Source organism: Dermochelys coriacea, chromosome 7 (genome assembly GCF_009764565.3).
Source record: "Dermochelys coriacea isolate rDerCor1 chromosome 7, rDerCor1.pri.v4, whole genome shotgun sequence".
NCBI lineage: Eukaryota > Metazoa > Chordata > Testudines > Dermochelyidae > Dermochelys > Dermochelys coriacea.
In genome coordinates this window covers 116630537-116657142 of record NC_050074.1, presented here as the reverse complement: position 1 = coordinate 116657142, position 26606 = coordinate 116630537, and the positions used below count along the sequence as shown (strand labels likewise).

Genomic DNA, 26606 nt, shown 5'->3' with positions numbered 1-26606 from the left:
AGGTGATAAACATTTTCACTTGGTGTTAAAGTCTGTATCCTTCACTTCCCTTCAGATTCAATATTGGCCAGAGACCACACCAGGACAGAAGATCACAAGATTGGAGTCAGGGGGTACAGGCATAGGCTTCTATTTTTATTGCACATTCTTTTTCAGCCCTCATGTCACCTCCACCCCCACCCCAAGACACCAGACGACTACCACAGGAGCCTTGCCTGAACCAAGAACTCTGTCTTTCACCCTAAACTTTTGAGGTACCGCCCTCATTGTTACCCCCACTAAAGGAGTGACTGACCTGCTGCGACAGCAATTAACCCTGAACATGAACTAAGACAACAATAACATGGGGATTATGAGTCATAGATTCACTTAGGTCAATGAAGGAAGGGAGGAAGTCCACAGAGCTGGTTATATTGGAAAGCTATAACTTGGACTGAGTTCCTGTATACACAGGCATCTAAACTGACTTGCATAAGAGCTGGAGATTAGCTTTATAGTTCCTTAACCGCATTTTGGTTTCAGCGATTTAGCTCCTTCTGCCTTTCCAGGCCTTTTCCCCGCCCCGCTTCCCCCCCCCCCCCCCCATTTCCCACCCATCCCTCGCTCTTGTATGGACTTTTTGTTTCCATAATTTTAACTATTAAAGCCAATCTGCAATTTTGCGTTCCCTGGCAAGTCCTAAGTAAGAGGCGGCATCCCTGAGTACACACAAAAAACTAGAGAACTGAATGGTGCACCCCACCCCTTTTACACTGAATTCCAGTGGGTGTACACTACAGTGGGTCAAACATTTTCCAACAGAACACGTTTCCATCTGAAAATCTGACTTGACTAAATCTAAATGTTTTGTGGGAACCGTACTGATTTTGTGTGTAAAAAAAAAAAATTGATGGGAAGCGATCAAAACAAAATAGTGATAAGGTGACAATGTTTTCTTTTCATTTAATTATACTATAATTTATAGCAAGAATAAAAAGGAAACATTTTGATAAGGTTGAAATGAGACATTTCAGAATATTTCCAAAAATTTCCAAGACTGACTTTGTCCTCATTTGGGACTAAGCCAAAATTTGAAATCTTGAATATCCCTCAGGATGACATTTCTGGTGTCTCCCCACCCACCCAGAAGCTGTTGTGTGTGTGTGTGCACATGAACACAAAAGAAACAGGTATTGTTGGTAGGGGATATTTATCTTCTTAGTTTTTTCTATAATGCCTATAACTCTGTCCTCATCCAGACATCATATTAGAATTTGTGTGTACAAATATTTTAATTTTTTCCCCATTAAGTTGGTGTTGAGTTTCTAAGGGGAAACCCTGGTCCTACTGAAATCTGTGGGAGTTTTGCCATTCATATCTATGAGGCCAGGATTTTATTCCCTAAATTTGGGATGGGTACTTAAGAAAGGAAAGGAAATAAATAATTTCACCCGTTTCTGGGACAGAACAAAACAGCTGACAGACAGTGCACGACAGAACTACACAATAGCTTAAAGATAAGTTAAGCTGTAAATTGTGTCTAAATAAAACTGCAGGAGGAATTTAGAGAGTCTGTTTTGGAATTTGGCCAGGATACTGGGGTTAACAAAGGCCCATCTTTATGAAAAGTCCCAGGTGGTCTTTAATGATAAGCATGCAGGGCCTGGGATTAGCATCTCCTTGAGACACACTGGTGAAGTCCTGGCCCCAATTAATTCAATGGGAGTTTTGTTATTGACTTCTGTAGAGTCAGGATTTCATCCAGCAAAGTGATGTTCCCAATGCCATACTGGAGCATGGCTTTGTATTTACTTATAAGGCTTTTCTTTCAGGTCTGCTTTCCAAATACTGACCATGCTTCAATCGGCAGATCATGGGGCGAGGGGAAAGGGTGCAGGTCTGCAGGGATTGCTCAAGCCTTGTAGACTATAGACATACAATTGAGCTTCATAATTAGTCAAACGGTCTATGCCTCTTAAAACCACAGGAAAAGACTCAGCCTCAGTACTCCAATAAGTCACCAAGTGAGAGAAAATCTCTTACATTAATTATTTCTGCTTTGTGACTTTAGATCAACAAATTTGCCAAGCCTAAAAGACAGGGTTGATTTTCACAGCTGTTGTAGGCTGAAGGTCTCTTTTGCATGATGGATATAATCAACGTGGGAGATGATGGGTTGTCAGCTGTGGAAAATAAACCTTAATTTCTTTCAAGACTAGACATAGGGTGTGCTGCTACCATCTCGATGACACTAATTTACAGTCACCTCTTTGAGGTACTTCTATTTTCTGTGCTCATTAATTCACCAGGGATGCTTTTGGAGGAAAAACACTTAAATCAGACCAATTATAAGGTCTATTCTAGCAAAAGCGGCTAATTATAGTTATTGTCAAACCTTCTATTACAAGCAGTTACAGTACATCTGCTTGTTAAATGGCAAAAGTGCTATTTGGTTAACTGTTTTCTACTAAAACCCTTTCCAAAATATATTACTTTGCAATGTAATCATTTTTATTGTTGTATAGTATAAGCATGATAGTATTCTCTAGAGGTACCAACTTTTGTTCCTATTGTGCTAGCCACTGTACACATGTAGACACACATGCAGCTGACCCCAACACAAAGAACTAAGCAAACAAGACAAAGGGTGGGAGAAAGGAAATACCATCCTCTCCGTTTTACAGAGGGGGAAACAAACAGCAAGATTAAATGACTTAATGAAGGTCACACAGGAAGCCTATGGAAGAGCAGAGAATTGAACTCAGATCTCCTCAAGCCAATCCTCCTTCCTTCATTTTTTAAAATCATGTTATTTTAAAAGGAGCAGTAGAGCTCGTAATTTTTGTAGCATTAATATAGTTGTTTCACTAATTAGTCCTTTATCAACATTTCCTTTTGCTCTCTCGTTACAGGAAGCCTCCCACTAAAAGTTTTGTTACATCCCACAAAAATACTGCTTCACACAGCAGAACAGATTCAGGGTCAAGCTGTTCACATGGTCTGTCAAAATTAGAGAAACTATATAAATCAGTACTAGGAATATTCTTTTTTAAATATTTTGACTCAACACATGCTTCAAGGCTAAAGGACATGTACAGTAACTTCTTAGGTATTTGTAAATGAGTTAAGCTGCCAAATTTACAGTATCTGTCCCCAGTGTGATTGAACTGATACTTCGATTGCCTTTAAATGTCCTGTATCCACCCATGACAATCCTTTTCAATATACAGACATGACCAGTGAGTGGGGCTGGATTCTGATCACAGGAGTCTCTTAAAACCTCTGCCTTGAAATAACAGCCTGGCAATGGCAAAGGTTTAAATAAAAACAAAACAAAAACAAAACCCCTCTGCATGCAAGCCTTTACTTGTGAACAGACATATTACAGATGAAATCTCAGGCGAAATGGCTTCAAATTCAAAGCACACGATTGATAGTAAAATTGCCAATAATTGCCTTGCCCATTCTGTCATTAGGATGACTGAAAGTAGTAACAACGTGAGGCACAGGGCAACATGCAGCAAAGATGCCAATCAGGAACCATTCATTTGAATTGCAAACTGGGGCCTAGTCCCAGCACATACACACAACTTTGTTCACCCATCTTTTCTATTTTATTTTAAAGGCTGCAGTTCTGCCACTCATTATGTAGGGGGGCCTGATTGTGATCACACTTACACTGATTCTAATCCACTGTGTTTCCATTAGCTTCACTTTTAACAGAGCCACTTAATTTACAATCACGTTATCCACTCATCATCATTCATCCGGTGTTACACCAGAGATTTAATTCAATTCCCTGAATTTATTACTCAGACCAGTTGAGGTGGACTCATGTTGTTCTACTTAAACAGGCCTCAGTTCAGCAAAGCACTTAAGCATGTGCCTAACTTTAAGCATATAAGTAATCCCTCTAAAGCCCACGAGACTACTCACATGCTTAAATGCAGGCACATGCTTAAGTACTTTGCTGAATCAGGGTGATACCACCGATCTTCTACTGATGGGTAGGATAATCTGCATTACCTCTCTAGGCTTTGCAAAGGCTATTCCTTTATCCACTCATATTGAATTCTACCAAAAGCAATAACCAGTCTTTTGTCTTTATGAGCACATGATGCTAATTGCTCTTGGTGCTTGCACATGTTTAATGCATTTTGTCTCTCAGCATTTATTCCTTTTTCATTAAAAAAAATGCCAGGGAAGAGGTTAGCTTTGTCAGACAACAACAGTCAGCACAGAAGAGCTCAGCATTGTATTTGTTTTTCTCCAAAATTATGCGACTGCCCCAGTTTTCCATGACTTTTCAGGAACAATCATCAGTGGTGCAGTTAGTTTCCCAAGTCCCTTAGGATGTTTACCATCCAGAGAAGCCAATTTCTATGAGCCAATCTCCCTCCTGTTCTGCACAGCCATGCAAGGGAGCAAGGAGAAGGGGCTAGAAGTGACCTCTTATTGCTTTGTGCTACTTGCACAGATAACAGGGAGCAGAGCAGCCCCTTGCAACTATGCCATGCCACCATGCAAGTGGGTGAGACAGGGCAGGGAGTGGGAGGATCCCTTGTTCTGTTCCCTCCTATGACCCCGCTAGCTTAGCCATGTCAATGTACTATGTCAGATATAGGCCAGCACAGGCTACTCAAGGGGGAACCTAAGTGGCAGATCCAGTCTGCTCCAGGGGAAGTACAACATTGTGCTAACACTTGCTTCAGGGTTATGGCAAAGCCCTATATGTTTAACTTTTATTGCCTTATTTGTGCTTTATCCGCAGCTATTATTATTGGTTAACGTTTATATTGCAGCAGCACCTAGAGAGTGGGGCCTCATTCTGCTAAGCACCATACAAACATTACACAAAGTAAAACTATTTCCCCATGGTATTTCTCCCTCCTACCCCACCCCCCACTGTTCCTCTGATATTCTTGTTAACTGCTGGAATTAGCCTACCTGCTTGTCACCATGAAAGGTTTTCCTCCTTCCCCCCCCCCTGCTGTTGGTGATGGCTTATCTTAAGTGATCACTCTCCTTACAGTGTGTATGATAAACCCATTGTTTCATGTTCTCTGTGTGTGTGTATATAAATCTCTCCTCTGTTTTTTCCACCAAATGCATCCGATGAAGTGAGCTGTAGCTCACGAAAGCTTATGCTCTAATAAATTTGTTAGTCTCTAAGGTGCCACAAGTACTCCTTTTCTTTTTGCGAATACAGACTAACACGGCTGCTACTCTGAAACCTGTGATACAAACAAAGTGACAGTCTTTCCCCCAAAGCTATTACCAGGTTGTCCTCATCCCCTGAATATACAGATTTCTTTCCTTTAGTTTAGTAGTTGTAAACGGATTTTTTATTAAAGGAACTCAATAGTTCATCTGTTTGAGTTATTAGCATCTTCCCACTCCCCAGTGAGAATCAGATCCTGATTTCCTCACTTATAACAAATTGTATCTTATTCCACAAATACTCCCGTTGACTTCAAGGACCTTGCTCACAGAGTAAGGTGTTACTCACCATGAGTAAGGGGATCTGAATCTAGTCCTCAGTAGCAGACTTATTTTCACTCTAATACCACACTTTCCTCACACATATATTTATAAAAAGTTTTACGTAGGCTATGTCTTCAGTGCCAAAAATGAGGGACTTTTTTTTTTTACAGAGAAAACTAGCTTGAGTTAGCTCTCTCAGGCTATGTCTACACTACGCACCTTTTAGCGACACAGCTGTTGCGCTACAGCCGTGCCACTAAAAGGCTGTACAGTGTAGCTGCTGTTTGTTGGCAGGAAAGCTCTCCTGTTGACAAAGCACTTTTCACACCGGTGCCTTTCATCGGTAAAACTTTTGTCGTTTGGGCAGGTGTTTTTTTCACATCCTGACCGACAAAAGTTTTACCAAAGAAAGTCCAGTGTAGACAAAGCTTCAGTAAAATCCTAATGAAAATAAGGCACTGAAGATTTTACCTCGATGAAGCTAGGTAAGGTCAAACAGGATGGGTGGCTGAGTGGGCATTGTTTTGATCGTGACTAGCTACACTGAGGTAAATACACTGTGCCTTTTCTCCACTAAGACTTTACTGCAAGACAGCTATCTTGTTGTAAAAACACACCCTATCTGACAATGAAGACATAGACGTGGTCTTTCTTAACCCCTTTAGCTAGTATTATCTCATTCTGCTTCTTTAGATGGTCTTCTCTTTCTATTGGAAGCCTTGATTAGTTGTGTATTGCTGTTGGTTGCCACCACATTTTTCCAAGTAGAGTACGGGGTTTTGTTCTGTTATTTGTTGGTTAACCTTTCACCCTGGAGCGGTCCATTCTGAAGCCACTCTGGCTGCCCTCTTGTTTCTGGCATTCTTCTTCTTCTTCAGGGGAAACCTTGCCTTAATTAGAGTGTCTTTAGGAATTCCCCACCTTCTTCCACATGCTCTCATGGAATTTTACTCACTAGATTTCTTAAGTGCTCCAAATGTGGCTTTGCTAGGAGTGCCAGCCTATGCAACTCTACCAGTGAAATAATCCACGTTCACATCCATCAGTTTAGCACCAACTGCAGGTCCTCTCCTTGTGGGGTGGGAAATAAATCTCATAAAGGAAATCAGTAAGTGCAATGCTCTGCTTTTTCTCCAGTCCCATTGCATTCTACCCTACGCGTCACAATTTAACACCTTGAAACCACAGCTGTCATTGCAAATAAACACTTTATGATAGCATTCTTTTAAGGGACTGCAGCAGTCTCTCTCTCTTCTGCTGCTACCAGTCAGCTAGCAAAGCTCACAACCCTACTGGCCTTCCTCAGACTTTAGCAAAAAGCAATCAGCATCGTCCAACTTTTTCCCCATAGGCCAAAGCCTGAGGCCCTCATTCTGTTTTTAGCTCCATCTTTACTCCTGCAGGAAAACCCCACATTAACTTCAGTGACAGTTGCCTCATTAAAAGTTGAGTAAAAATTGAACTAAGAGCTCAGCATGAATCATAGAATCATAGAATCATAGAATATCAGGGTTGGAAGGGACCCCAGAAGGTCATCTAGTCCAACCCCCTGCTCAAAGCAGGACCAAGTCCCAGTTAAATCATCCTAGCCAGGGCTTTGTCAAGCCTGACCTTAAAAACCTCTAAGGAAGGAGATTCTACCACCTCCCTAGGTAACGCATTCCAGTGTTTCACCACCCTCTTAGTGAAAAAGTTTTTCCTAATATCCAATCTAAACCTCCCCCATTGCAACTTGAGACCATTACTCCTCGTTCTGTCATCTGCTACCATTGAGAACAGTCTAGAGCCATCCTCTTTGAAACCCCCTTTCAGGTAGTTGAAAGCAGCTATCAAATCCCCCCTCATTCTTCTCTTCTGCAGACTAAACAATCCCAGCTCCCTCAGCCTCTCCTCATAAGTCATGTGCTCTAGACCCCTAATCATTTTTGTTGCCCTTCGCTGTACTCTTTCCAATTTATCCACATCCTTCTTGTAGTGTGGGGCCCAAAACTGGACACAGTACTCCAGATGAGGCCTCACCAGTGTCGAATAGAGGGGAACGATCACGTCCCTCGATCTGCTCGCTATGCCCCTACTTATACATCCCAAAATGCCATTGGCCTTCTTGGCAACAAGGGCACACTGCTGACTCATATCCAGCTTCTCGTCCACTGTCACCCCTAGGTCCTTTTCCGCAGAACTGCTGCCGAGCCATTCGGTCCCTAGTCTGTAGCGGTGCATTGGATTCTTCCATCCTAAGTGCAGGACCCTGCACTTATCCTTATTGAACCTCATTAGATTTCTTTTGGCCCAATCCTCCAATTTGTCTAGGTCCTTCTGTATCCTATCCCTCCCCTCCAGCGTATCTACCACTCCTCCCAGTTTAGTATCATCCGCAAATTTGCTGAGAGTGCAATCCACACCATCCTCCAGATCATTTATGAAGATATTGAACAAAACGGGCCCCAGGACCGACCCCTGGGGCACTCCACTTGACACCGGCTGCCAACTAGACATGGAGCCATTGATCACTACCCGTTGAGCCCGACAATCTAGCCAGCTTTCTACCCACCTTATAGTGCATTCATCCGGCCCATACTTCCTTAACTTGCTGACAAGAATGCTGTGGGAGACCGTGTCAAAAGCTTTGCTAAAGTCAAGAAACAATACATCCACTGCTTTCCCTTCATCCACAGAACCAGTAATCTCATCGTAAAAGGCGATTAGATTAGTCAGGCATGACCTTCCCTTGGTGAATCCATGCTGACTGTTCCTGATCACTTTCCTCTCCTCTAAGTGCTTCAGGATTGATTCTTTGAGGACCTGCTCCATGATTTTTCCAGGGACTGAGGTGAGGCTGACTGGCCTGTAGTTCCCAGGATCCTCCTTCTTCCCTTTTTTAAAGATGGGCACTACATTAGCCTTTTTCCAGTCATCCGGGACTTCCCCCATTCGCCACGAGTTTTCAAAGATAATGGCCAAGGGCTCTGCAATCACAGTCGCCAATTCCTTCAGCACTCTCGGATGCAATTCGTCCGGCCCCATGGACTTGTGCACGTCCAGCTTTTCTAAATAGTCCCTAACCACCTCTATCTCTACAGAGGGCTGGCCATCTCTTCCCCATTTTGTGATGCCCAGCACAGCAGTCTGGGAGCTGACCTTGTTAGTGAAAACAGAGGCAAAAAAAGCATTGAGTACATTAGCTTTTTCCACATCCTCTGTCACTAGCTTGCCTCCCTCATTCATGACGGGGAGAGGGCTTCTGACTAGTGACTGTATTGACGTACGCTGCATAACTCAGTCTACCTACTCCTGTTATCGGAGGCAGGCTCCCAGCTCAAGCTGCTTTAATGCAGACCGGCTCTCTTCTCCTCAGGGGGAAGGCGAGGGGCTTACTTTTGGCTTACTTAGAGGAGGCCACTGCCTATGGACCACAGGGGTTCTGGTTTGAACTTTGGCAGTAGCAAAGAGCAGGATGTGAATTCACCCTTTATAGAGGGGATTCTGATAATCTGTTGAGAGCGTTCTGGTGACCAGCCACCAGTGTATGAGTGCAGAGTGTGGTGTAAGAGGAATTTTTGCAATCAAAAAGAAGTCATTAGGATTAACTCCCTGTCTTTATTCTCATTAGCTGGTCACATCAAGAGCCAGAAATAGGTGTGTGAGTGCGGGGTGGGGGGGGGGAGTACACAAAGTTGTCAGGGCTTCTGATACTCATTTGACAGAGTTAGGTTTCACCTCAGGCAATAGAAAATGAGGGGCTGTATAACTAGTGACTTAGAAGCAAGTGGAACGGAGGCAGGCCTGCACTTCACTTGTAAAAACAAAAAACCCATTATAGGAAAAACAATAGCCATGAGCAACACCACCACTCTTAGGCGTTAGGGCTTCTCTGCACTTAAAATGCTGCAGGGGGTGCTGCTGCACTGCTGCAGCTGTGTCACTGTAGCACTTGAGTGAAGACACTGCCTTCCACTACGGGAGGGCTTCTCCTGTCGGCATAGGTAATCCACCTCCCCGAGAGGCAGTAGCATTCTCCTGTCAGCCTAGCGCCGTGTACACCAGGGGTTAGGTCAATCTAACTGCGCTGCTCAGGGGTGTCGATTGTCACAGCTGACTGACAGAGCTATACCAACCTAATTTTCTAGTGTAAACCAGGCCTTAGACCCATGAATTAAAACCTGATACAAATAGCCATCAAAGTAACACAGAAGTACTACATAAAAACAGCTCCACGCAGGTATTCATTGCAATCATCCTTGTTACTCACTTGGCATGACAGCCTCTAGATCTTGTTTTTTTGTCCTACCCTCGTTCAGCCAAACGAAAGTAAAAGAAGAAAAATTAATTATTTTTGTTGTGCCTTCTCCCTGCTCCTTTGATGAGATGTCCCATTTCAGTCTCCATCTGCTCTATGGCAACACGAGAAATGGGTCCTTTCCTAGATATGCAGAATAGACTCAAGGAATTAAGCCAGTTATCGCCATAAGGGAATAATATATCCTGATCTTATTTTATATGTCCTGTCTCATTTCCAGCTTGGTAATGGAGCAATTTACAACCACTCACATTTTTCCTGAAGTTTACAGTGGATAAGGCATTAGTGCAGTGTTGCAGTGTACTGGGACAGATCTCGTTAGGGAGGAAGCAGTCTCTCTCTCTATATATATAGATATATTTCCAATTTTAAAAAAAGCCACACACTCCACTCTCCATGAATTTACAGCCAAAATTGTTCTGGTGTTTTTCTTTGCAATGATGCAAACTCTAAAATGCAAGGAACAATGCTAAGACAACACTCAGAAAATAAAATGCCAAACTTCAAATATTGACCCACTACTTTAAAAACCAGGAATACCTTCATGGGACTTTTCCTATCTTCAGATCAGATTCTGCCACTCTTACTCAGACTGCGTGGTACCCAATGGGGCACCTTGAGGAGTCAGGTGGGTACTATTCAACCTGCATAAGGGTGGCAGTATCTGACTCCCAGTGCTTTTTTTATTGCAAGATGTCACGGATCCACAGGATCTGGTGTATGCCCAGCTAGGAATCAGTCCCTTGGGAGTGACATCTTTAGTGTTACAGCCCCCAAAGATCACACCGTTGCACAGGGGCAGGCCCTGGCCTACAAGTGTCTGAAACTGGGCCTTCAGGCACCAGCAACCCCTGCCTCTCTCCATGGCTCCCAGCAATGAATCCAGCCAAGCCAGACTCCTGCAGGAGGCTTGTGCTGTATTCCATAAGGGCACTGTGCTCTCAGTAAGCATTTGCAGTGACACCAGACAGCCTTTCCTAAACAAGGTAACAATTAGTCACCTGGCACACAGATTCGGAAAGTCCTTAGGTTAGCACAGAGAGGCAAAGATTAAGATAGATTTCAGCCTGCCTGGCCAATGCCAGGCCAGGGCTCCTTTGAGCCATGCTAGTATCAAAGACATATAGGCGTGAACACGCATGTGGTCTCCCAAGGCCAGCTCTTAGCCCAGCCACCTGACATCTTTCCTCTTTGTTCTCCAGTTCTGGGTCTTTGCTCTGCTTCGCCCTGCAGTGAGGGGGGATGAAAACTCCTTCTTCCAGGAGGTTGGTTGCTAGGAGTGAACATCCAGGTCACCGGGGTTCCCATTGTCTTTCCGGACGCTCCATTGATATGGGTTGGTTCCAGCCTGTCTTTAACAGCCCATTCATTCCCTCCTTTACACACTGTGCAGAGCAATGCAAAGCACAGAGGGAAGCTGAGGCATAGATAGGAATCAGAATTATTACTAAAATTCTCATTTTGTCACACAAGGGACATGCTTGTAGGTACCCCTCCGTCACTCCTCATCTCAACCATTCCAGGGCGCTAGAGCCCAGGTACCGAAATGGATCTGGTTGCAATTTTTTCATTGAAACTTATTTGATGAAAAATGGGTTTTCAATTAAATGGACATTTTTGGGGAGGGAAGCAATATGTTGACAATTTTTAGATTTTCATAAAACCCTCCTCTCCTCCCCTCACAAAAAAAAGCCAATGTTTCAATATTCAGTAGCTGAAAAAGAACAATTATTTACCTTACAGTAACTGTTGTTCTTAAATCTATTTTGTCCATGTAAACCCCAGTAACTGGTTCTTCCAGATGATTTGTCCACATAAACCACACTAATGGTGCACATGTCTATCGGGGCCATGCCTGTACCCTGCATGGACTTGTGCCCCCAACATCCGAGGGCAGAGTGTACTCAAAGATCTCTGTGTTGCTTCTTATTGCCTGTGGTAGCAACAGGGTACTTGGCAGTGGCCACCTGCTCCCCCATAATATCATTTAATCAAATCAATGTTGTACATAGTCGTAATTACTATAACTAGTTTAGAGACATTTCTGCTTTGTTAACAGCCCGTCTTTCATTTTCTTGAAATAGTCTCTCTCCTTCCTTCATCCAAGTACAACTTGGCACCTTCCCACCGAATGGCGGAGCCTAAACTCTCTGGCTTCAAGCCATGGCTGTTTTGTGACTGACCTATTCCTTTAACTGATGGACACAGTTCTGTTTGGTCAAGAGCCACATTCCAGTCACATTCCTTCTCCACCAGAACTCCCCGCTCTGGGGATATCCAGCCCAAGCTCCACCTGCTGGAGAAGTCCAGAAGGAAAGCATCTGATTCAGAAAAACATTCCTCTGACTCTGCTCCCTGAGATCCCACTCCTTCAGCCGTCTCTATAAGTAGGGAGTCTACACTGAATGCTCCATTTGCCGGTACTCAGAAAGGGTCTGCAACTCAGTCAGCCAGCCATCTTCAGTCTAAAAACAGAGTTTAATATCCAACTGATGCCAGGTGCTGGAGACTAGTACCACCTTCATATCAAGGCAGAGCTCAGCATGACTCTAAGGGCAACTCACCATGCTTATTTTGTTCCCTGGAAAGGTATACATTAAACCACAAATGTTACCAGTTTCCACACTCTTCTAAACCACAGGCCCAAGGCCTTATCACCCTGGACAGATTCACAGGGCTGATTCTTTGCCTCATCCAGCTTCAAGTGGAACTAAGTGCATTCTGGCACCGAAGCCTGGTACCAACAAAAGCTCCTGTAGATCAGGTTCCTGGGATCCCATGCACAGAGCAGTTGTAGAATTTTTAAGCATATCTGTTTGTTAATGTCTGTGTGATTTTCAAGTCAATGAGAGCTCCATCCATCCCTCTCTTCGGTCAGTGTGACAACGGACCATAAAAAGCAGATCTCTGTTTTTTGGCAGGAAGACCCAGGTGTCCACGTAGTTCTCCCATTCCCTGGCACAGCATCTGTGTCTCTGGATTTTCTTGGCTAGCAGCAAAGATTTTATTTTTAAATGATCATCTACCACCCTCTCCTGGAGGTCACTGCTTGTCCATAGAAGAGCCAAGCAGCAAAATCAACCCCGAGGATTCATTCTCTTATGGAGGCATGATCCTGAGGAGGGGAGAAAGCTGAAGGGGGAAAAAAAAGACAAAAAGAAGGAAAAGTTCTATGTTGTGTGGCTCAGATATTGGGAAGAGAAGGAGAGACACAGAGACTGGAACTTTAGAGGGAGGTGGAGGTCCATTACCATCTTGAGGTGAGAAGGACTGAGCTACCATCTGTGCCTTCAAGATGGTGAAAGTGGAAAAAAATTCCATACTGCTAGCATGCAAATTGTATACAAATATATGTAAATCTTCTTAGCCTTTTCTATGACACAGTCTAGGTAGGTCTGCTGGAAAGTTGGAAGAGCTCATTAAAGACCAGGGCAGGAAAAATGTTCTGTAGTAATGACAAAAAAAATAGAAGGAAGAAAACACTAGAAAGATTTTGATTTGAACAGTTTCAGTAAACAAGTCACCCTGTCAACAGCAGAACAAACTATAGTTGCATCTGAAGAGCATCCAGGTAAGAAACTGCCTTAGAATCCTCTCAGGTGATGTTATTCTTGGTTCACTGAGCTCATGTTCTACTCTGATTCAGGGAAACAATGCATGCCAGCTTGCGCGTTTGTCTGTAATTTTAATTTGCTGCCTGCAGGAAACACAAGAGAGACCCTCAGAAAATATTGAGAAAGATTATCAGTTAAGTGCCAGGCAATGCTCTAAATGTTTGTTTCTTGGATCCTTGGGGCCAGATCCTCAGCTAGTGGAAATCAGTGTAGCTTCATTAAATCAAAGAAGCAACATCAGTTTACTTCATCTTAGGATCTGGTCCTCTATTTCTGGATCACGTAAGGCCAAATTCAGCCCTGGCATAAGTGGCTGTAACTCCCACTATTTTCAGTGGGAGTTGTGATTGGCTATGCTCAGATGGGCCAAAACATAGTATAACCAAAATGCAAAAAAAAAAAAAATCCCAATGAGATGTACTACCTTTACATTATATATGGTCATTCATAGGAATTCATACACTTAAGTGGCATACAGATTTTACAAATAAAGTAGTTTGTTTGCATTCTCCTCTCCCCAAAATATTCTTTTTAGAAGTCACTTAGCTCTGTCAAGCCAAGATTCTCAAAGCATCAGACATTTTCAAAATAAGATGGAAATAGCCAGGTAAACATTCTACTGGAGTAACCATGAGAAACACAAGCCATTATGTTGACTGGGTTAAATAATAAAGTTAAATAATAATAGTTAATAACTCTCTGCATGTTTCTTCATTCAGGATTCAGGTGCAGTTATTTGCTATTATGTTGCATATCGGGTTCTTTTAGTCTGGAGAAGAGAAGACTGAGATGGGACATAACAGTTTTCAAGTACTAAAAGGTTGTTACAAGGAGGAGGGAAAAAAATTATTCTCCTTAATATCTGAGGATAGGACAAGAAGCAATGGGCTTAAATTGCAGTAAGGGCATGTCTTAAATATAAAGGGAAGGGTAAACACTTTTCTGTATACAGAACTATAAAATCCATCCTGGCCAGAGGCAAAACCTCTTCACCTGTAGAGGGTTAAGAAGCTAAGATAACCTCGCTGGTACCTGACCAAAATGACCAATGAGGAGACAAGATACTTTCAAAGCTGGAAGGTGGGGGGAGAACAAAGGGTCTATCTATCTGTGTGATGCTTTTGCCGGGAACAGAACAGGAATGGAGTATTAGTAAGTAGTCTAGCTAGAAATGCATTAGATTTCCTTTTGTTTTAATGGCTGGTAAAATAGCTGTGCTGAATGGAATGTATATTCCTGTTTTTGTGTCTTTTTCTAACTTAAGGTTTTGCCTAGAGGGATTCTCTATGTTTTGAATCGTATTACCCTGTAAGGTATTTACCATCCTGATTTTACAGAGGTGATTCTTTTACTTTTTCTTTAATTAAAATTCTTCTTTTAAGATCTTGATTGCTTTTTCATTGTTCTTAAGATCCAGGGGTTTGGGACTGTGTTCACCTATGCAAATTGGTGAGGATTTTTAATCAAGCCTTCCCCAGGAAAGGTGTAGGTGTAGGGCTTGGGGGGATATTTTAAGGGGAAGATGTCTCCAAGTGGGCTCTTTCTCTGTTCTTTGTTTAACACGCTTATTGGTGGCAGCATAGGGTTCAAGGACAACGCAAAATTTGTACCTTGAGGAAGTTTTTAACCTAAGCTGGTAAGAATAAGCTTAGGGGGTCTTTCATGCAGGTCCCCATATCTGTACCCTAGAGTTCAGAGTGGGGAAGAAACCTTGACAGGGCGATTTAGGATGGCATTAGGAAAACCTTCCTAACTGTCAGGGTGGTGAAGCATTTGAATAAAGTGCCTAGGGAAGTTATGGAATCTCCATCATTGGAGATTTTAAAAAGCAGGTTAGACAAACACTTGTCAGGGATGGTCTAGATCAGTGGTGGGCAACCTGCAGTCCACAGACCACACACAGCCTGTCAGGGAAATCTGCTGGCAGGCCGCGTGACAGTTTGTTTACTTTGACCATCCACAGACACAGCGGCCCGCAGCTCCCAGTGGCCACGGTTCACCGTTCACCTATGGACGGTCAGTGTAAACAAACTGTCATGCAGCCTGCCAGCAGATTACTCATGAATCTTGCCCATATGCTCAGGGTTTAGCTGATCGCCATATTTGGGGTCGGGAAGGAATTTTCCTCCAGGGCAGATTGGAAGAGGCCCTGGAGTTTTTTCGCCTTCCTCTGTAGCATGGGGCACAGGTCACTTGCTGGAGGATTCTCTGCTCCTTGAAGTCTTTAAACCACGATTTGAGGACTTCAATAGCTCAGACATAGGTGAGAGGTTTTTCGTAGGAGTGGGTGGGTGAGATTTTGTGGACTGCGTTGTGAAGGAGGTCGGACTAGATGATCATAATGGTCCCTTCTGACCTTAATATCTATGAATCTATAAACAAAGTGTCTCATGGCCCGCCCGCGGATTACCCTCATGGGCCACATGCGACCCACAAGCCGCAGGTTGCCCACCACTGGTCTAGATAATACTTAATCCTGCCATGAGTGCAGGGGACTGGACTAGATGACCTCTCAAAGTCCCTTCCATTCCTATGATTCTAGGAAACTTAACAGAAAGGTACATATATGAGAATGGTTTGTCAGTGTTATACAAATGCTGCTAGGAACAGTATAGCCTGAGGTGTGTCATTTAGCCAACTAGTGATGGAATTTAAGTGTTTTCACACTCCACCATCTCTTATATAGCCAGTAACAAATTACTACTCTTTGGGGAAAAGGAAAAAATCAGGAGAGGAACTGTGACTCAGTGGGGTGTCTCAGAGGCACTATGTCTCCCCCAGGGTGACCCTAGGGGTAGTGCAGCTTTCACACCGCACATTGCTCAGGGCTATGCCTACAGTCACAACCCTGCTGTGTTAAACTGCATCTCCCGTATGAACTCACCCAGTGGATTTTTCTCCTGGAGATATAGATATAGATTCTGGAGAGGGCACAACCTGAGCATTATCAAACAAGACTGTGTAAAGAAGCCAGAGAGATTTAGAGCTTCTACAGAACTGAAACAATAGCAACCATATATTTGATCAGTTGTACATAATTATTTATTGTTATTAAAAAGAGGATAGTCACCATGGTAACTAGTGCATCTAGTGGTTATGCGCTGTCTGTGAGATAGAATACCTTATCATGGAATGGTACACAGCAGATCAGCAAAATATCAGCTTTTCACAGTGTTTCCAAGGAAATATTGTCCTCCATTTTTCATTATAATGCTGAACAAGTTGTGCTGTTGCATGCCAGCTATTATTCTTAATGATTTCAATTTATTTTTCCCCCTTTTAAAGAAGGGACATTATCAAAAGTGGTAGATCTATAATTAGATCTGCAGCACCAGCTGTGTTTTGGATCAACTAAAAAAATGAGAGAAATTTCAAGTATTTTACATGATTGGCTCTGGATACAACAGATTACACTAGCCCTGAAAGAGGGTTTTGAGGCTTCTTCTGTAGAATAATTCAGTAGGTTTTTGTTTGTTTTTTAAGGGGAAAAACATACTGTCTCATTACAGAAAGCCCTACCAACAAAGTGGAAACCAAGAAGCTTAGTACAAAAAGACTGGCTGGCCTAGCCCAAATGGACATTGAAAGACACCGCTCCCCTACGTAATAAGGAGTATGTAATTGGATCTCTGGAATTTGCCTGGAAACCTACCATTTGAAAATTGCAGCAATAATCAGCATCCTTAAGAAAGTTGTAATAAAGTAGCGTGAATGATTCAGACCAACCAGACAGATTAAGCCCATGAAGGATCTAGATCAAGCATCATGATGCTTGTCCCTGTAACAGAAGCATTGGATATTAGAGTCTGTTCATTCTATGACCCAGTGATGCTCAGCTAAATCTGCCTATGTTTTAAACTTACAAACACATATCTAGTCCCAGAAACTCTTCTCATGTCACTGTCACCTCATTTTTTAGATGAACAACACGTTACACAGCGGGGTAGCCAACCCATGGCTCATGAGCCACTTGCAGCTCTTCTACAGTCAAAGTGAGGTTGGTGGAACCCACTCTCCATTCTCCACCTACCAGACTTGTGGGGGAGCGCGGGGCTTCGGCCTTGCAGCAAGGCGGTGGGGTAGGGACTTCTGCCCAGCAGGGAGGAGGGGCTTGGGGCTTCAGCAGCAGCAGGGCTGAAGTCTCAAGCCCCAGCAGGTACACCCCACAGGGCTGAAGCCCCAAGCTCTGGCAGGCACATATCAGCTCTTGAACTTCTGAAGATAGTCATATATGTCTCAGAGGGTCAGTATGTTTGTACCCCTGTTGTACAGTTTGTAAGATCTCCTCTTTTTTGGAGACTTACCATAATAAGTGAAAACAGGACAACTAAGGAGACTGTAAATCATTTGGCTTTACACCACCGAAACCTACTGTAGTTCAGAGTTATTCCCACTTTGGAATCTGCACCTGTCACAATAATTAGCAATAAGCATGTAGTTTGCTACTATCATCTAGCTATGTTGGCCCCAAAGACCAGTTCACATAGAGTTAGCAATAGATAATGGTCTTCAAAATGTTCAGTGTTCCAGCAAAGAAAACATCCCAAAGTTTGGATGGTTATTCAGACCTCTTTAGCTCACAAGCTCAGGCTATCACATGAAATGGCTAGTAATTTCTAACAGGTTATGAGTATTATTAGAATAGCATTTCTGGTGGTGCTTCTGCTTCTCCTGGTGGATGAAGTTAGGAAGGGCACACGGATGTGAAAAGTTCTAGCTGGAACCTCAGAAATGTTCTGCTTCATCTCAAAATGTGCCTGAAAGTTTAGTATAATACTTACTTTATCCTGCTCATCAGTTAGCTCATTTCTACTGAGCTCATTCAGCCAGTTGCTTCTTGTCAGACTTAACAGGAGAGAGGGAGACATCTTAAAAGGTTGTCCTTGAATTGTTGTTCAACTTTTTAACCCCTCCCCACTCAAAAAAAATTTAACCATTAATTTAGTTTAATGAGATACAGGAGGGATGTCTCTCTCTGACAAGTAATGACCCTGCTTTTGCAGAAGTATTTTCAGTGTAAATTACATTATTGATTTAGAGACCCAAATGAAGAAATAAGAAGTTCTGAAGGACTGAAATCCATTATTTATTCTTATGGATGAATGGATTCCAGTCTGAAAGGAGCTTTCAGGGGACTAGTATAGGGACAATAGTTCAAACACATTTTTTTTTGTTATTCCCCCTCACCCCACCCTGCAAAAAAAAAAAACAACTTTCCATAACTGGTAGGAAACTACAGAGAAGATTGAGAGGATGGGTTCTCAGAAACATCTGAAAACCAGGCTTCTTTAAAGGCTTCCAAAGTTGGGCACCCAAAATCACTAGTAATTTATGGAAGTCTTGGCTGCAGTGTCTTAAGAGATGGAAATAATTGGTTCCTTCCCTCTCCTGATTGCAGAATACCTGAGGCCAGCCGAAAGATTAAACGTTCAAGCCATTGCCAACACCAGTTCTTCCCCCATTGTTTAAGAACAATGAGAATCATATACAAATGTCACCATCTGCTGCTGGCATTTTAAGCTCCATGTCATCTAACCCTGCTCAAAGTGGTCTTTATTGACGTGGTGTTTACAACACCGGTGGCAGATGGCACCCAATCTAGTCTGGGGCTACCAACATAGGTACCTCCAGAGGAGCTGAACCACTGGTACCAACAATGGGGAAAAAATTTCAATATCCCCCTAGTGTAGACAGGGCAATAAAGGAAGGAGCCAGACTCTACATGAAGACTTGGCAGTAGTACTGCATATAACACCTATACACCCCACTGTTGGGGGTTAATAGTATTGCTTTGTTTCTGCTCTGCAGCACGTGAAACTTCTGAGTCAGCAGAACGGAGGTGTAAATCGGAGGCATATTTTGAGAGTGTGTGCTTGAGACATCACTCAAGTCACAGTCAGAGAAAATGGTTTCATCCTTCCAGGATGTTAGAATATGGCATAATACTGATCTGACAGAGGTATCAAGAGAGCATTTTGTCTATTACTCCACCAGGGGAAGAACCAGAGAGACACTTGTCCTCTCATTTTTATTTTAAGGACTTGTTGTACTGGGACTGGGTCTATTTTTCACATGGGTTATTCCTTTAACTTCACATCTGAAATGTCTCGAGTAAAAAACAACTTTCATGGAAACGACGCTTTGATGTTGTACAACATTTTGCTGTGCCACCTGAGTGTCATTTCCAATCAGTTTGCTGGAGGAAAGTATCTTTCTGGGCTTGGGGCCAAGCCCAAACTACAGCCACTTCTTTTTCAGATATCACTCAAAGAAGAAATGGCCTACAGTCAAAATTGAAAGTGAAAAGCAGCTCTCATGACCTCTGACTCACAGACTTCATTGATCTCTTGAGCTGTGCAGGGCTCCTCCTGTCCACAATCCTTGGCAGATAGTGGCTAAATGCCACATTTGTTAGCAGCTAGCTCTGCAATGCCTGATTGCTGTGTGTAGGACAACTGGAATCAGGGATGTTATGTTAGTGGGTGGCATTAGTGAGTACCACACCTTTCCCTATTGTGATTGGAGAAATAGCAGGGTATGTAAACTCATCATTTAGTGTGCAGTCTACTGAGAGCCAGGGGACCAGTCAGAGTGACCAGAGTTGATGGCATCACACCAGGCTTCAAAGAGTGAAGTTCCCAGACCTGGCTCAATCCTGAAAATCCACAACTCTCTGGGGCAGCCCCATGGATGACGCCAGGAAGAGCGAAGGTATGAACCCCTGCATATGTCAATGGACAGTTTGAGAGCATGATGTGCTAGAGTGTTTTTGTCCATCTTGGCAACATAACCAAAGAGCATGCAAAGCTGCTCCTGAATCTAGTGAGTGACTGGAGGAAGAGTATGGCATTTCACACAAAGTCAAACCATATGACTGTCAGGATTTGGCACTGACAGCACATATGAAATTCCCCTAGATACGCCAAGTCTGTCTGTCAATACATGCAGTACACCAGTCTGATAGATAGACAAAATTCAGGATCTATCAAACCAGTCTCAGTGCAGAGATGCTTTTTCATCCATTAGCAAGACAGATGGTGGAGAGCCATATTCTTTGGAGGACATCCCATTTGCTGTGAACATTTGATTTCTGCTTCTTGTGCAGGTAGATAAACACATCAATGCCCTCCATGCTGCTTGACTCCATCTGTACCAGAGGTTTGGGGGCCCAGCTCAGAGGTTCTGGACCTTGATCTTCTGCCACAAAATGTTCAACCTCATAGTCCAGCCAGAATCTTGGAAACCTTGAAGGACAGAGATAAAATTCTCCGCTTCTCCACAATGAAGGCAGCGTTGTTAGCCTAGTCTCAGCCAATGAAGATTTCTTGATTAACCTTGATTCTGACACGTGGAGCGGCAAGTGCTAATATCCAGTTGATAGCTCAACAGAATAGTGCTGATGTGAAAATGCATCTTGTTGCACATCTGAGGTTATAGAGAAATATATGAACCAAAACGCAATCTAACACTGGTACCAGGGTGAAGACTGTGTACTATACTTAGCAGGACATCTGGGATGCCATCTCTTTTCAGTGCAAGCTAAGATGCTGACCTGTCAACTGAGCCAAAAGCCAGATTAACCTTTTGTGGGCCTGGTGCCAAACATATTTGTGGGCTCTATGGGGAACAAGGGTAAAAGACAGGAGATCAACACAGAAGTTGTCTTTGACACTGCACACAGATGCACAGATTTTATTTACAATATTTACAAGTTTAAGTTACAGATGGAGATGGCTGTCACTAGGGTACCAGCAATGGTAGCCCAAGGGCAAAAAGAATACACACAAGTGCACATAAAATAAATAATACAAGAAAAAATACAAAATAAAAAACACAATTGGTAAAAAAAGCTAAGAAAAGCCAAAGCCGCCAAAAACACCAGCTATGTGCTGCTGCCACTAAAAAGGAACCTTCACACTAGCTCATCCTTCACATTTCTCAGATGAACTACTAGGGTTTGAATTACATCTTTGTATGAAATTGGAGCGGATTTAAAACATTTTAAAAATTAAAAAATATGAAAAAAATGTAACACATTTTATTTACAGTGTCATTATTCATACTAGCTTTGCTTGTCCTTCCTTCCAGGTGGAGATGCATGGAAATGAGGATCAGGACCAGCTGTGCTCCCAAAAAGACCGGGCCAACCCTCCACATGGGATCAGACCCACATCCCTCCGCAGAATGACCCCCCCAAACTGAACCAGATCCGCATCCCTCCACAGACCTAAACCCCCAAGCTGAACCAGGCCCTCTTCCAGCCAGAACTGGATCAGACTCCTCTATGAACTGACCCCTCTTGACCCAAATCTCCCCACTGCCTCCTAGAACAGGGCTCCTCCCAAACCTCTGTTCCCGAACCAGACCCCACCCCCAAATCCCCAGCCAGACCACTCTTGGGCAGCCCATTCCAGAGCCATCCCCTGCAGTTGATTGGCCCCTGTTCTCTGAACTGAACCGGGCTGGGCCTCACCTGGATGCAGCTAGGCCAGGTGCAGCTCCCAACTGGACCTGGAGCACAGGTGGGCTAGGGGAGCTCATGGGGGCATGGAGCTCAAGTTTCCGCCATGGACATTGGTGGGGGGATAGGGGGATGCCCAATCTCTCCCTGGGGAGCTGGTCGGGGAGGGATGAGACAGGGAGCTCTGGGAGATCCAGTCTCCCCCAGGAGCACTGGTGGGGGTGATGGGGCGGGGGCGCTGGGTCTCTCCTGGGGTGCTGGTGGGGGGATGGCATGATAGGGCTCCAGCTGCTTTGCGGGGCCCGGGCCAAGAGGGGTTACCTGGTGCAATGAACATCCACTGGTCAGGGTTCCCATCTGCAAGGCACCACAGCCACCTCCTGCCCAGCATGGACCAGGACCCCCGTGCTCCCCAGCCTCTGCATTTGAATAATGGTGGGGCCGGGACATGCGAATGGGTGGTGGAGCTCTGTCACCCAGCGTCCTCCCACCAGTGCTTCCCCAGGCCCAGAGGGGGCCCAAGAGCCCAGGGACAAGGCAGGGGCCATGGGGAGCCCAGCTGTCCAAGCGGCAGCCAGAAACCCCTGAACTGGGCCTGCTAAGCCCCGGCCCCCCCGTTCTGCCAAGTGGTATGAGCTGCTGCGGAGAGGTGGGGCTGGACACACTGCGCCACCTCCCACTAGCTACCTTTGCATGCTCTGCCTTTAGCTGAGGGACAGACAGCTGCTGCCCTCACCACACACACCACCCAGGATTATGGGCCCATTCCCAAATGTGGGCCCCTGCCCCACAGCGCCATTGTAAACCCAATACTGGTCAAAAGCCACTTTGATGTCAATATGCCACGTGAAACAAATAGTTAAATGCTCAGTGCAGTTCAGCTCGAAGCCAGCAATTAAGAACAGTGTCCATTGTTCATCGCCGAGTGAAACCTGATTGCTATGGACGACAATGCTGAGGAGCGGCTGCATTCTTCTAAACAGAACATGAGCAAAAAGTTTTCTAGGGACTGATAGCAATGAGATAGGTCTATACTTGCCACGTTCGGTGCAGGATCCTTTTCCTTGTACTGGGACACTAAGATGCCATCTTTCCATTCTGCTGGCACTGTGCCTGATGCTCACATTTTTAAGAACAACTCATGTAGGCCAATGCTCAGTGGTCCCAAGTCACCTTTGAGCAGCTCTGATGGAATACCATCGGTCCAGCAGTACATCCATTCTGTAACTTCCAACTGGCCTTACATACTTCCTCAAGTAATGGAAGATCAATGTTTGTTTCCGAGTCTAAAGCCTTATGGTTTGCCAGGTTATATAGCTCTAGACTATCATCAGAAGGCGCAGGGTTCAGTATGCTTTCACAATTTGTTTTCCATCTGTGCAGGGCCTCGTCCACTGATGAGTAGGGGCAGCTATCTGGTTTTGTCATGGGAATATTAGAAGGCTGTTTATAACTGCCAGCTAGGTGTGCAGCAGGTCTGTAGGCAGCATGCAAATCTTTGTGCTTTAGATCATCGTCTATGTTTTGTCAGCCAGGAAGTTGATGTATATCTCATGGTCACATTTTGCCTTCACCGGAGAATGACTTTCAACTGTTTATGTTCTTGGACATCTCCCTGCTTGCATGCTTCTGCCTTTTTTGCTAACATATCAAAGCCCTCTTCAGGAAGACAAGGTTTCTTGCACGACCACCTGAAACAGATTGCATCAGTAGCAGCAAGTGATATAGGATTATGTGCATCAACGCAGGTGATCTCCATGTTGTCCAAGGGGATACCAAGGTTACGTATATGATCTAAATGAGCTAAATCTATGAAATGGTCATCCACACCCTCAGGAACCAACAGCATCTAACAGAAGAGTTCCTGGGAAGGGGGATGGTCTCCCCCACAAAAAAATAAAAAAAAACCCTCAACATCTTCCCACTCTCAAGGACGCAGAGTGAAATGAAGGAAAAACCAGCTATGACAGACCATGACAACAGCAGCAGGGTTAGAGCCAGTTGTCACCAACCCCATAAGGAGGGATGTGTTTTGCATGCATATACTGGGCATGACCCAAACGCACTCTGGGCGGTGGAGGGGAAACTCCTCAGAAGTCCAAACCAGACCTCAGAGGTGTGTTCCACGTCACTATATGTGCTGACATGGTCTTGTACCCAGTGTTGACATGGTCTTGTACCAAGTGCCATTCAAAGAATTCAGTTGCTACAAGATTATCATCACCAGCATCACAGAAGCTCACTTGCTATAAAGTGGAAGTCACTATGGATAGAGCAACCTTCCTCCACTCCTCTCAATTCACAGAGTGGAACTTATCAGACAACCAGACGTTAACCCCATGGAACGCCATCTCTCCACACCTACTTTATGCTTGGCTTCAACACCACCTAGGACTCTGATCTGCCACTGTGGCTGTGACGGGTTCCCCCCGGGGTGCCACCTGGAACTGGGGTACCACTGAGCCCTCTCACTCACCAGCCTGGACTCCCTCTCACACTGTGCTGTTGTGACAAGCTGTAGACCGCTCCCAGTCCTCCACTCCCACCAGCATCCACATCGGCAGGGACACACCCAGCGGGAGTTGCATGCAGGCTTTGACCAACCACTGTATGAACCAACAATAGAGAGGCTGTAGCCAAAATAACCCCCAGCTTCCCAGCGTAAGACCCCAGAGCTGTACCACCCTGCCCTCGTTGAAACTCCGACAAGTATGAATTTATTACCAGGTTTGCCCCTCCTTCAATGTGGAGAGGAATATGCAACAAACTTGTATTAACCAAGTTGAGATTTTTCCCCAGACATTTCACTTAAAGACACACTGGTTTTGATTAAAACATAAAACTAGTTTACTAACTACAAAAAGATTGATTTAAGTGATTATAAATGAGAGCAAACAGATTAAAACAAATTACCTAGTAAATAAACAAAACTACAAACTAAGCATAAAATACTAGAAAGATTGGATATGAATTAACAATTTCTCACCCTGGCTGATGATACAAGCAGACCACCAGGTTTCCATAGACAGGCTAGAAATCCCTTTAGCCTCGGACCAACACTTCCCCCAGTTCAGTCTTTGTTCCTTAGGTGTTTCCAGGAGTGTCCTTGTGTGGGGAATGAGGCCCCTCAATGATGTCACACCCCACGTTATATAGCTTTACCATATGGCGGGAACCCTTTGTTCCAAAAATAGTTCCCAGCCCAGTTTGTAGAAAAATACAGGTACCCAAAATGGAGAGCAGTGTCATGTGGTCTGGTCACATGCCCTGCTGAGTCATAGCAGCCATTATTCATAGGCTGGCTGAAGCATTCTCAGGAAGGCTTACCAAGTGGGGGATAAGCTTCTCCTAAGGCCTATTGTTTCCCCTAATGGCCCGTTACTTTGAATAGGCCCTTCACGACCAGCTGTCTAGTCTGGAAGCATTTTGCCTAGTGGGTGTTACCCAGATGTAACCACATTTGAAATCCAGACACATAGTCAATATTCATAACTTCAGATCCAAAAAGGATACATGCACACAAATAGGTTAATCATATTCAGCAAATCATAACTTTTTCAATGACACATCACATGACCCATCTTGTACAGAGTGCATTATAATTATGCCATAATCTTATAATATTACTATGATGAATATGGGGTGTAGTGTCACAGTGGCCTACATGCTAACAGAAGACGCAACACATGAGGAAAAGGATGCATTCTACCATGAGCTAGCAGCAAAAATAAAAAAACAAATAAATTTGTTAGTCTCTAAGGTGCCACAAGTACTCCTTTTCTTTTTTGCAAATACAGACTAACTTGGCTGCTACTCTGAAACCAGCAAAAATCTAATCATCTCCATTGCATGATACACTGCTAGTGCTCCAAGATTTCAGATGTTGTGACTGGCTGGGATCAAACTGGGGATGAAACCATGATAGGTTCCTTTAGTCCAGGTTCCCCAAATGACAATACCACTCAGCTTTTGACACTCTGCACCGTTGAGGGTTTGTCTGTCATGGGCTCCTATTTTAGGCACCTCAACAACCATTATTGGACCTGGATTCCAAACAATAGACAAGCCATGAAAGAAGTTGACCACATCCTCCTCAGAAATTTCTCCACAGTGGAAATCTTACTGGGTCTTTGTCTGCACAGAAGCAGCAGTACAACATACAGCCTCTTTCCAAGGATCCTGTTGACACCACGAAATACATGCCGGCTGTCAAAGCCCACATATATATAAGAATCCAAAGGGATATTAGGGTGTGGGGAAGGGAAGGTATACTTATTCGGTTAAATTAATGTGGCTACATATGCAAATTGAAAAGGGAATGATTTTTTTTTGTCTGGTGAAACACAAGGTAGAATCATTATGGGCCTGATGCAACCCAGTGAAATCAGTGGAAAGGTTCCCATTGACTTCAGTGGGCTGTGGAACAGGTCCTATGTGATCTCATTGGCTCATCGTACTGAGAAACTCCTGAATGTTGATTAACTTCTGTGGATACCACACACAGAGACTCACTAACTCCAGAACTGGCAGGGTAAGATGTTCAGATAATGTGACCCAAATGCTTATCATATCCTTGTTTAGAGAGACAAGGTGGGTGCGGTAATATCTTTTATTGGACAAACTTCTGTTGGTGGGAGAGACAACAGAAGTTCATCCAGTAAAAGATATTACTTCACTCACCTTATATCTCTAGTATCCTGGGATGAAAACAGCTACAGCAACCCTGAATACCCCTATTAGACAGTTTGTGAACTGTAACCAGGGAGAAACA

At 44.0% G+C, this 26606-nt stretch overlaps 2 long non-coding RNA genes across 2 annotated transcripts; one reads left to right on the top strand and one right to left on the bottom strand.

Moving 5' to 3' along the window:
- Positions 1–1768: 1768 nt before the first annotated feature.
- Positions 1769–24541, bottom strand: LOC122460990. Its single transcript, XR_006282674.1, has 3 exons — positions 24244–24541; positions 1943–1945; positions 1769–1779 (listed from the first exon to the last, which is right to left on the bottom strand). It is a non-coding gene; the product is annotated as an uncharacterized LOC122460990 (long non-coding RNA).
- LOC122460991 lies at positions 14247–15233 on the top strand. Its single transcript, XR_006282675.1, has 3 exons — positions 14247–14273; positions 14853–14857; positions 15093–15233. It is a non-coding gene; the product is annotated as an uncharacterized LOC122460991 (long non-coding RNA).
- Positions 24542–26606: the final 2065 nt, after the last annotated feature.